Consider the following 12,722-nt stretch of genomic DNA (forward strand, 5'->3'; position numbering starts at 1 on the left):
TGACTTAACAGCCCTTTCAAACGGCTGGGAACGTCAAATAGAATCTTTGTATTTATAAGGAGGAAAGTTATATTTTTTAGAAAAAAAGTAGAGATGACTTGATATTTCCTCATAGTTCAGGAGAAGGGAAGGGGTTCACAGGTTAGCAGATCATAAAGATTTAAGGACAAAATAAAGAGAAAACAGAAAGGTAGGATAGTTTCACAGGTTAGTGTTGGGTGCTTCACATAAAAAAAATTCTTTCTAAATAAATAAATGAAAAATCCAACCAAGCCCCCGCAAAAAAGAAAAAAAACCATCACCAGGTCTATTAGACCAGGCAGGTCTCTCTTATTTTAATATTTGCAGCAAAGAAATTTTATTTTTTTAAGAAAGGGCCGGCTTGATGAAATCAAAAGATTAGGTGGAAGCCACCAATAGGTTTGCTGCATTGCATCCATATTGATGATCTCAAGAAATATTGAACGAAGACTAAATCCTATTGAAACAAATCCAATCAAACCATTTTAGACCAAATAGGGGTGGACCGAATTGGGTCGACCCATTACCTGACCCACCGACTCAATTTTTCACCAGTCGGGTCAACTAGTGACCCGCCAGAATATGGTCATCGTCGGTCAAATTTTTGGCGTTGATCGAAATATTCTGGAAAGATTCCATTTGTTAAAAAAAAAAAACTCATTGTATAAACTGAAATAGAAATTTACCTATAAATTTGTTTATTTTAATTTATATCTATTTTTGTTTTTGTTTATTTGAAACAATTTTCTGTTTCTATTATGAAATAGTATTATGTTTATGTTCTTTATGTCATAATTTTTTTTTAAATGTTTTTCTATTTATTTTGTGTTCTATTTATGGTAATGTATGTTTACTATTTCTGTTTATTGAAAAAAACATGTTTATGCGATGGAACTTTAAGTAACAAGAAAACACATATTAGGAACATAAACATAACCTTTTAGTGACAGATTTTGTTTTACATGATAGAATTATCACATAATCGCTTCCGCTATGATTATGTATTCATTTTAAATCTAATTTTGATTCCGTCTTCTCTTATGTTTGTAATTTTGGGAGAACTTTAAGATGACATATTGATGACTCTAGTTGCACTAAACTTTGGGATAATTAAACTAATAGTTTAATTATGTCATAAATGATTAGATATTCAAATTTTAAGGATAAAACTAAAAAAACTAGTGATTCAATTGCTGCCAAAGCGGATCAGTCATTAATGACAATCATATGATTGAGAAAAGTGGAAGTATTTGAAGGTACACATTTCTTTTAATTATGTCTAATCTAACTGTTAGCCTTAAATATAAATAAAATTTTATTTTATAAATATTGATATTGTAACTAGTTTAGGGTATTCGGTCATGAAATTAGGTTGAACGGGAGTATCTAAAGATACACGTTTCATCATAGTTGTGATGGTCACAATTGTTAACCCTAAACATAACTATGATAATATCAAATTAAAGATCAATTATAGGACATTGTGATAAATCATTAGTCTAATAGTTTGGTTGAGATGAGATTCTTCAAAGGCACACATCTTTGCTTAATTTTCTTGATAGATTTCTGGTCCTAAAGATAACTTCCAACACCTGTTGAGTGAATCAATAGCATATTACTTTTTTGATCCCGAATGATAGATTGTAATGATGTATTAGGTTTCTCTTTCTAGAATTACAATTCTAGTATTTTTGAAACTTAAAGCATTCTTGATACGCAAACATGTATTTCTGTTTTCTTTTAGAATGACCATCACCTGTGGCTATCCCTAATTCCTTCCCTATCCTTACTGGCTCAAACTTCTCGGATTGGCATGAGGAGCTAATATACTATCTAACTGCTATCAATCATGATTATTATTTGCATATTAAAAAGCGAGCTGATCTCACTGATAAGAGTATTGCAGATGAGATCAGTCTTCATAAGAAGTGGACTTGATCAAACCAGTTGTGCCTTTTGTTTATCGAGAAAACAATTGGAAAGGTTATCAAACGATCGATTCCTGACTCTAATGATGTAAAGACATATCTGGCGTCTATTAAAAGTGGTTTTCTACCGTAGACAAGTCTCTTGCAGGCTACATAAACGTAAGAAGAGAAAGAGCTTTAAAGTTGCACCAAAGAAGAAGACATCCAATCCACCTATTGACAATCAAAATTCTGGCAAAGTGAAATGTTTCTTCTACGATGAGGGACATCTTCGTAAGGACTATTAGAAACGTTGAACCTGGTTCGAAAAGAAGGGGATTTCTTTCAACTCGAAACCCAAGTCCCAATGAGAGTTTCGTTTACATGGAGAATCGGATGGAGTCTGAAGTTCGAGTAATCGGCACTTGCAGACTCATAATGGATGCGAGATACCAACTGGACTTATTGGACACTCTATATCCCCTCTACTTCTAGAAATCTTGTTTCTTTATCAAAACTTGATTCTGAGGGTTGTTTATGTTTGTGAATAATGTTTTTAAAGTTTATAAAGAAAATAATCTAATATTTACTGGATATTTATGTGATGGTCTTTATAGATTTAATTTGGATTCCAATTTTAAAAATTCTTTGCTTACTTTACATGTGAATATTGAAATTAAACGTAAATCCAACAATAATGTTTCCTCAACCTTGTGGCGTCTAGGTCATATTTCCAGACCTAGGATGGAGAAATTAGTGAAGGAAGGTGTATTGCCTATTTTGGACATCACTGACTTTGGTATTTGTATAGATTGCATAAAAGGTAAGCAACCTAAGACAAATAAAGTTGATGCCACAAGGAGTGATGCACTATTAGGATTAATTCATATAGATATTTGTGGACCATTTGACACCTGCATTTTTGGTGAGACGTATTCATCATATTTATTGATGATTACTCATGGTATTGTTATATCTACTAGTTGAATGAAAAGTCTGAAAGTTGAACAGATAGATCAAGACCGCGAGATCTGATAGAGGGGGTGAGTATTACGATAAACATACAGACCTAAGACAAGTTGAGGGACCATTTACCCGTTTCCTCAAATTGAAGGGTATCACTCCCCAGTATACACTTCTTGGTACACCTGAACAAAATGGATTTACCTCCACCTCAACCAGAAGTACAAGATAAACCTCAGACAGTGAGAAGGTCTACTATTTCGGATGACTATATAGTATATCTCCAAGAGTCTAAGTTTGATATTGGAATCAAGAATGACCTCTTAAATTTTTTACAAGCTATGAATGATAATGATTCTAATAAATGGGTAGATGCCAGAAAAGACGAGATGAAATCCATGAGTGACAATAAAGCCTAGGAGCTCGTTGAATTACCTTCGAGATTGAAAGCGATTGGTTGTAAATGGGTATTTAAGACCAAGCGTGAATCAAATGGTGAAGTTGAATGGCATAAATCCAAATTAGTCACGAAAGGTTTTACTCAGAAGGAAGACATTGACTACCATGAGACCTTCTCTCCAGTTTCTAAGAATGACTCATTTATGATCATTTTAGCATTTGTACCTCATTATGACCTGAAGCTTCACCAGATGGATTTGAAGACTTCATTCTTGAACTAGGATTTAGAGGAAGAAGTAAACACGAATCAACCAAAAGGATTTAGTGTACAAGGAAAGAAAAGTCTGGTGTGCAAATTAAAGAAATCAATCCATGGACTTGAACAAGCTTTTAAACAATGGTATTTAAAGTTCAATCACATCATTGTGTTTTTCGGATTTATAGAGAACACTTTTGACAAGTATATATATCTGAAACTTAGTGGGAGCAAGTTTATATTCCTGATCCTGTATGTGGATGACATTGTGCTTGTCAACAATGATCTTGGTTTGTTAAAGGATACGAAAACATTCATCTTTGAGAACTTTGAAATGAAGGATATGGGCTTGGCGTCTTTTGTTATTGGCATCGAGATATTTCGAGATAGATCTTGCCAGCTGCTTGGGCTATCACAGAGAGCCTATATTGATAAAGTTCTTGAGAGATATGGTATAAAGACTTTTTTTTTTTCGCTAGAAAGTCATTATATTAAAATGGAAGAAAAAGGAAGAAATTACAGAGGTACATCAAACTGAGAAAATAGAGTGAATCAAAAATAAAATCGATTCCCTGACCCCCACCTTCGGCATTGCCATCAGCAGGGGAAAGAGAATCCCACTAATCAAATCTATAGTTTGGTCTGCCCTCAGCATCTCTTCTGATGAAATCCTTAATGTTGGCAGGAAAGTCAACATTTATGGCTGATATCCCTGTCTTCGCCGCATCTCTAGCCAGGAAGTCGGCAATTGAGTTCGCTTCTCTGAAGTTGTGAGTTATTTTCCATGTTATACTCTCCAAATATGGCTGGAGGAATATCCATCTCTGCAAAGCAAACCATGGAATTTTATTTTTTTGTATAAAGACTTGCAGACCAAGTGTTGCTGTCGTGATTAAGGTTGGTAAATTTAGTTTGAGCCAATGTCTACAGAATGATCTGGAGCTAGAACAGATGAAAGACATTCCTTATTCTTCATCTGTGGGAAGTCTTATGTATGCCATGACTTGTACTCGTCTAGATATAAGCTTAGCATTTGGGATGTTAGGCAGATACGTTAGTAATCCTAGTATGGATCATTGGGTGGTTGCCAAGAAGGTGATGCATTATTTACAGGGAACAGAAGACTATATGCTTACTTACAAAGAACTGATTAGTTGGAAGTGATCGGTTATTCAGAGTCTGATTTTTTTGGTTGCCTCGATAACAAAAAAATCTACATTTGGTTAGGTCTTTCTACTTGCTGGTAGGTCAATTTATTAGAAGTCTAAGAAACAAACTAGTGTCTCCAGTTCTACTATGGAAGTAGAGTTCGTGGCATGCTTTGAGGCCACATCAATGATAATTTGGTTACAGAATTATATCTTTGGGTTTCAGGTTGTCAACTACATCATGAAGTCACTGAGACTTTACTATGGCAACGTCACCGTTGTATATTACTCCAACAATGACAAGAATTCTAGCAGAGCTAAGCATATTGGAGGGAGGTACAATTTTGGGAAGGAAGTTGTTCAGGAACAGAAGGTGTCTGAATCTCATATAAAGACAAGTCTAATGATTGCAGATCCGTTGATCAAGGCAATGGCGCCTAAGCCCTTTGTAGATCTTGTATCTGATATGGGTCTTATTAGAGTTTAATGTATTGGTCACGTTTTATTATAGACACCCTCTATTATTTGTTATGATCATATTTATGGATGTTCCTAACCATTTCTCATTTTTATCCGTGTATACAATTAATGCGATATGAATGAGATATTATTGTTTTGACCATTTATGAGATACATATATTATATGTCTGTATCTCATATAAAGACAAGTCTAATGATTGCAGATCCGTTGATCAAGGCAATGGCACCTAAGCTCTTTGTAGATCTTGTATCTGATATGGGTCTTACTAGAGTTTGATGTATTGGTCACGTTTTATTATAGACACCCTCTATTATTTGCTATGATCATATTTATGGATGTTCCTGACCATTTCTTATTTCTATCTTTGTGTATACAATTAATGCGATATGAATGAGATATTATTGTTTGAACCATTTATTATTTGTCTCCCTGTTTAAGAACTGGTTTGATTGGGATTATTGATACTGTGATTATGGAAGGGAGCACATCAATTGATAAATGATACAAAACTGCCATTGTTCTTATCAATAGTTTCATTCATTCAAGGTATTATTGAATGCAACCAAGGATGGGATGTTTTGTTAAAGTGGTCACATTGAGTTGTTTTCTAAAACTGTTGGAATCTAAGAATTATCGCTTTTAACAAACAAATCTTTTAACTTGTTTTTTTCAAAAATAAAACTTAGGTTGCTGTATTTAATTTTTCTTATTTGTCCCAATAGACCATGGATTGGGTTTTGTTATGGAAACTCAATATTTGATTTGATTGTCAATTATCTTGAATTCTATTAAGTATACCCACCATATTAATTTGGTTGCAAATAGGGAAGATTTCTCTCTAATTGATTGGTCTACCTTAATGGGAGATGGGCATTATGTTATTAAAGGAGACTAGGTCCCCCTTGTATGGTTACGTACTAATCTCACCCATTAGAGAAGTGCATTGATAAAATACTAAGGAGAGAAACTCACCTCTATTGAAGAAGAAGGTTTTTCGTTCGTGCAAGGACGACATCAATGGCTATATCAAGCTCTGCTAGAAACAATACGTCATCGACGGTGAATGGTAAGTCGTTTCCCCCTCTTGTATTGAAACGGTTCATGATGTAATGGTAAGATCCTTAATATGATTTAGGAATTATAACATTACAAATTCCATCATTATCTTCCTATAATCCATGTGTTGATGAATACTTAGGTCCCTGCCAGGATATTGTAGCTGACGACTTCACAATCATCTCTAGCTAGTCGAGGCATTAGCATTGGTGCCAAAGGGTGCACCCTCATGGTCTCCTTCACAATGGCTTTGATGTAAGGGGGGTGGGAGATGTCTTTCTCTTCTACCCATCTCTCTCTCTCTCTCCCAATTACCCTATTCAGCTCTTCTGAAGCTTTTTTGAAGATCTTTGGTTTTTTCAAGAGCTCTGCAATGGCCCATTCTACAGTCACTACTGATCTCTCAATGCCGCCTGCTTTGAGTTCCTGCAAGTGGAGGAGGACCAATCAATAACCATTAGCAAATTTTTTTTTTTTTTTGGTAAAAGAGAATCTATTTAGAAACAGTTGTTGGCCACATAGCGAGTGAAATACAATGTTCCACTAGCCATGGAGTGGAGTTTGGCCATATGGTCGTACACTGCATAGACCGAGCCTTCCTTGCTAGGATATCAGCTAAAGAGTTAGCTTCCCTAGAGACATATTGGAAAGTACAAGTTAGTGGAAAAGTAGAGAGGTATCAAACATCAGAGATTATAGTTTTGATAGAAAGAGGGATTGCTCGATGAGGATCCATGATGTAAGAAATAACCTCGCTGCTATCTGATTCCAGTATAAAGTTGTCCACTGCTTGAGCGATGCCTTCTAACAAACCATGTCGAACGGCTAGAGCCTCACCCTCAAGGATCGAAAAGAAAAAGACAACTTCTGATTTCGCAAGGATTGGCTTGCTGTCATGGTTACGAATAGCAATACCAATCCCACAATGATGGATTCTAGGGTCCTTGGATGCATCACAATTGATCTTCACAGCAGGGGACAGTGGTGGAGTCCATTTAGTGATCCGTGGAAATTCAGCCATTGGTTTGCTTTGAGGGAGAGAGGCTTTGGAGTTGAGGAACTCAATGAAAGCACGATGGGCTGCATCAATAGCCTCTGATTGTTGCCAATTTTTACGACCAAAGACATAGTCATTACGGGATAACCAAAGAAACCAAGCAATAAAGCTCACATGACCTTCAGTTTCCTTGCCAGCTCTCTTCCCCAACTTGTGGAAGTCCTTCCAAGATGTAATCCAATCTGAGAAGGTGAAAGAAGGGTTATTGGGAGGAGTCAAAGATAGTGAGCATCCAAACCATACTGATTGGGCATATGGACAATGAAGGAGGATATGGTCAATTGATTCTACTTCAGCCTCACAGCGTTGGCATTGGGGATCAATCTTGAACCTTCTCTTGATGAAGTTTTGTCTTGTAGCAAGACCATCAGCCCCAGCGCGCCATAAGAATGATCTGATTTTGGGGAGAGAGTTGCAATTCCATATTTTGTTCCAAACTTTAGAAGGGTAGTAGACCAGCGGCTTCTAGAAGATGACTGAGGGAGGGAGTTCAGTTTTCGCATCTCGTTGTTGCAGAGTAAGTGATAGGCTGACCGAACAGAGTATTGTCCATCTTTTGAGGCTCCCCAAACAAGGGTGTCATCACCAGGGAATAGAGAAAGCTGGATGGAAAGGATGGCATCGCTGATTTCTGGGCAGAATAGAAAATGGAAGGAGAAGGCGAGATGGGCACCCAAGTGTAGTATCTGGGCCTATCCAGATAGGCCTGAAAGTGAGGCCCATTCAGGTTTTCAGCCTTAATGCCAGTTTCCACCGTTAACAAAAGCTTATTGGATTGAGTTCATTTCACTCAAAAAAAAAAAAAAAAAAAAAAAAAAAAAAAATTGATTGAGTTCGGATTTGGGTATTGTGAATCCAACTGAAAATCAGATCGCACCAAAACTAAACCAAACAATGAAAATTGGACCGAAAATGAACCTAACCCGATATAAAATCAATATCAATCCAAAAATCATAAAAAAGATGGTTTAATTTTCTTCTTATGGTAAACCGAACCCAGATCAGATCGGATCCATTATCAACCTGAGATAAGAAATCAAATCCGAATCAAAATTAAATCTTCCTTTATTGATTTGATTTTGTATTCACTTCTTCTCACACCAAAACCAATAAAACTAGATCAAACCAAACGATTGATTGAAACCCCTACTTTTGTGGCTTGTGCTACTATTTATTTATTGGGAGAGCACATCAACCATATCCTTAAGCTACAAAATCTTCCACACCCTCTCTCTCCCTCCTCTAGTTGTGCTCATCAATCACATGCTCCAGAAACCAAATCAAACTTCTTTTTCGAAACTTTCATCCTCTTTGCGTACCCTTGCAGGTCCATGAAATCGATCCAAGGTATCCAATTCCCTATGTTCATCACACCGTTTAGCAGGAACAACTCTTGCAACATCTTCTTGAACTCCTCCATCGACTAATCAACCAATTACTTCTTCCCCAACACCATCCGGCTTATAACGTTTAGGCTTATGTATGTCTGACAAGTGATCCTTCATGTTTACAACTCGACCTGATGATAAGGATGTTAATTTAGAAGAGAAACAAAAATTGAAACCGCGGTTTAACACTGAATAAAATCAGGGCAAATAAACCAGTTCGACTTTCATTTCATGATTAAAACTGTTGAGATGAAGCAAATTACATATTTTTGAACCTAATAAGGAACGAGGTAAAATAGTTGGTGGCATGATGGGTCCTAAGAGGTGGAGGTCGAGAGTGCGGATCAAGTCTTCGCACGAGAATCATTCTCGCACGGTGTTTGATTTACACATGAACTCCACTTAATCTCTTTCTTCTTTTAATTGGTTTTTATTCTGAGTGGACTCCATCATTCTTGTACAAGAACTTGATCCGCTCCCGGAGGTCGAGGTCTGGATTCTCTCGAATTTTACATCCAGGCTTTGACCTGCTTACAGGTAGACCCTGTTTCCTCTTGGCCTTTGTGGACTTCGATGATATTCCCTAGCCCTCTAGAGGCTTATGGGGCCTTAGTAGGAGGCACCCAAAAAAATAAAATGGAATGATAAATTTTATTTTATTTTAATATTTAAAAAACAAATTGGTGAATTATGATCCTAATAAATAAGAATTTTTTATTCGTTAAGATATAAAACGTTGACCCAAACACTTAAAATAGAATACAACCGTGGGAATAATTGTTAATGTTGTTACTTGATAGTATTATGTACACCCAAACCCAAGGGAAAATGGAGCTGGGGGTATGAGCATCTTTTCAAAGCCTAATTCCACTTTTTCATGTGTCTGGGCATACCAACACTATCGGGTAGTATTTTTTTTTTTTCCAATAAACTTACTATGAAACCAAATTAAAACTCAACAAGGAACTGAACAAAAATCAAAACGAATTGAACAAAGTCGATTTGATTTTAGCTATACAAAATATGTTCCTATTCTTGGTTTGGTTTGATTTTGTTTTTTATATTTTTATCTTGAACAAACCAAAAAACAATAGAAACCAAACCGATTGACATCCTTGCCTAATGACTGGTACAATCCCTTCAGAAGAGCCTGCATCTCCTCCACTCGAATGAACTCGCAAGACTCTAAACGCTTGGCGCTGAAAAGCTCCACGAGACACATCTTAATTACAGGCTTGTGCCCAGTAGGGTCCGTAAGGAGACCAGGTGATGTCGGAGAGGTTGTAGGTGGTGTGTTTTCGGGCGGCCATCTTTGATCGGAAGCAAAGTTGAGGTCATGGATCTTTAGGGACAACTTTGCCATCTCCACAGATGAACCAATCACTACTGGTTAGCAGCCAAACCAGAGCTGCATTGTATGAGTACTGCTAGTGCCACCAGCCATGCTGCAGCGTAGATGAACCATGGAGCTTCCAACTCCATGGATGATTCTGATGTTGAGTATTTGAGGAATTGGAAGGGAAAACAAAGGAAAGGCCAATACTGAAGTGTTTGGTTCTAGGGCTTGTGTTTGTGAATGAGGCCTTGGTTTGATATTTATAATAGAAAGAAGAAGATTTTGAGATCACCTAATGACGAATTCTTAGTGAAGTCACGGGTGGCACGAATTAGTACATAAACAAGGAATAAAGTCTATTCCCGGGAGAGTTTTTTTATAGGTAATTTGTATATAATAAGGAGAAAAGGACATGAAAATACGGTGAAAGAAAGCCGTTACAACTTTCTTTGGGCAGACCAAAAGAAAGGATGAGAAATTCCTAAATCAAGCTGGACAAACCCTGATAGCACAATACATGTAATACAGAAAGTAAAACTTTTGCAATTGGGAAAAGATGCTATGAAGGAGTTAAGTAGCCCAATAACAGGAGAGAAAATTGTACAGGACCCTTTTAATGTGATGACTCTTCCGTAGAACTCATGACTGGATGGGTCAAGTTTCTAAAGACATTAGGACCACCGCCATCATTCAACTTTGACGCTTCCTCTGGAAAATCCAAATATGTATCCTCTATATTATCAATTTGATGGGTCACCTCCACACTATGGTTTACTCAACTTGATATTTTAATTTTAAAGGAAGGATTTGCTTCGATGCAAGGGTGCATTAGTTTGCACCAAGGGATGGAGAGTGACAAATCTTCCAATAGAGATTGACAATAATGAGGAAAAAGGGAATGAGGTCCTCAAATGGGATGTGATAGGGTATACATAAGAATCTACACATTGGCATTGTGATGGTTTTCTTTCTTTTAATTTTTAGTTTTTTTGGTTGGAATTCTAGATCGCAAATAATTAGGGTTCATTAGGGAACATCTATTATAGAGGGTGTCAATTCCTCGGTTTGGTCGATTTTGATTAGGTGGATTCAGTTTTAGGAGGGTAATTAGTCAAATTAAGAAAAATCAAACCATTATGAGAAGTTTTGAATTTGTTTTGCATTGGTTCGATTTTATTTTTATTGGACTGGTTTAATGGTCTCTTATGGGGCTGTCATTAGTCCAATACTGAAAATACTGGTTTTTCTATCGATTTTTCTCTTCTTTTTTTCAATTTTGGGTTTGATTAGATTTATGTTTCGATTAGTCCGATTTTAACAGTTTCATATAATCCCTAATCGATAAGGGTTCAGCCTTGATTGGTCCAACCAATTTGCACTGGCCAGAAATTGATACTAATCTATTTCAGTTGAAAATCTTGTTAAAAGAAAATTTGTTCATAACGCTTTTTTAGTACCAAAAGTTTAGATTTTTCTTGAAATTTCTCTTTTTACATAATTCTTATTTCTAATCAAACAGACATGCTTTTGGGAACATAATTTAATTGTACTGAAAATTTGAGGTTATATTGACAAATATCTAATATTCTATAGGGAAAAGGCTGGGCATGCTCATGGGTTACTCAAGCATAAAGTATACTAGCATCTGTAAGCCGTTAGATGAAAGAGAAAAGATCTCATCCGTTTGTAAACATTGGCTTACATAAGTTGCCCAACACTGCCGATCCACAGTCCTCCTACCTTTCCCCCCTCCCTTCCACAAATTCATCGATCCTCTCTCTCTCTCTCTCTCTCTCTCTCTCTCTCTCTCTCTCTCTCTCTCCTGTCCTGCCTCTACATATGCCCCACGCCTGCCCACATATCTATATTAGTGAAGAAGATACAAATCTGAGAGTTGAGTTGGAACTCCAATCGAGTTAGAAAACAGAGAAAGGGAGAAAATCTGAAATCTTGAAAGGTTTTCCCTTTAAAGAATCCAAAACAAGAAAAAATGCAGTCTTAGATCAAGACTAGAAGTAGAACATCTTGAATCTTGAAGCTAAGGAACGTCAATAAAATCCCTAAAAACAAGAAATAATCTAGCCCGATCATTTTATTCCACTGAAAATTCCTAAAAAAATCTTGAATCTCGAAGCTAAGGAACATCAATAATCTAGTCCGTTAGCAAAGCGGTGTTGATGTAGGGGGATAGAGGCGAAGAGGCTCTAGGAGGGGCTAACCAGTGGAGGAGAAAAGGGAGAGATTAAATTCTCAGAATTCAAAACTCTGGTTGAGCAACGTCACCGGTTAGTTGCAGGGAGTGGGGAGATAAAAAGAGGGAAGAGAAAGGGTGTAGCAGTGGTGAAATGAGGTTTGGATGTTTTCCTTCGATCCAACGGTTTTGTTTATATTAACAAAATCCTCCTAGCACATAAGATTCTAGGGTAACCCGCTAGCATACCTATCCCTCTCCCCCATTCTATAGGGAATTTTTTTTTTTTGAAAGCCCATTCATTAGGAAATGAATTAACCATGTAATGAGTTATTATAATATTTTTTGGGGAGAAGGATAGAAACACCACCTGTGAGCAAAAAGCTAGACCCTATTGGCTAGTAGCCTACCGTTGAGCTTCCCTACTGATTTGGGTTGGACCAATATTGATTGTCATATGGACATTCATGATTTTCTATTTTTTTTTTTAGATAATTTTATTATGAAGAAGAAAGAAAA

The 12,722-nt window shown here is 36.6% G+C and overlaps 1 pseudogene; it reads right to left on the reverse strand.

Moving 5' to 3' along the window:
- Nucleotides 1-6,369: 6,369 nt before the first annotated feature.
- On the reverse strand, nucleotides 6,370-10,120 carry LOC122084833 (annotated as a pseudogene).
- Nucleotides 10,121-12,722: the final 2,602 nt, after the last annotated feature.

This window comes from Macadamia integrifolia, chromosome 7 (assembly GCF_013358625.1).
Source record: "Macadamia integrifolia cultivar HAES 741 chromosome 7, SCU_Mint_v3, whole genome shotgun sequence".
Taxonomy (NCBI): Eukaryota; Viridiplantae; Streptophyta; class Magnoliopsida; order Proteales; family Proteaceae; genus Macadamia; species Macadamia integrifolia.